Raw genomic sequence first — 339 nt, 5'->3', positions numbered from 1 at the left:
GAGATTCATCTTTTTTTCAGAGAAGTCTGGAGCAAACCAAAGCAACTTACCTCCAGTGCTGCACGCTGTCCCACTGCCGATCTGATAGATCTTGGATTAACTGCCCAGGGTTAACTGGTGTCACCACAGGAAAACACAGCTACAGCCTATGAGTAGCTGCCAGCACATTCTGCTGTAGGATTTGGCGTTAGGTGAGGGTGTCTGAAAAATAACTGATTTCAATTTTATCTTGTTTGTGCTGCTTTGTTCCTCAAGTCTCTGGGTTATAACAAGGTAGGGAACACATCCAGCCATGAAGCTTTCTCAGGGACCTTCAGGACACAGGGAGAGGCACACACA

Source organism: Empidonax traillii, unplaced genomic scaffold (assembly GCF_003031625.1).
Source record: "Empidonax traillii isolate 1590-97213 ecotype Southwest subspecies unplaced genomic scaffold, ASM303162v1 scaffold467:size475155, whole genome shotgun sequence".
Lineage (NCBI taxonomy): Eukaryota > Metazoa > Chordata > Aves > Passeriformes > Tyrannidae > Empidonax > Empidonax traillii.
Note: the sequence above shows the minus strand (reverse complement) of the source record.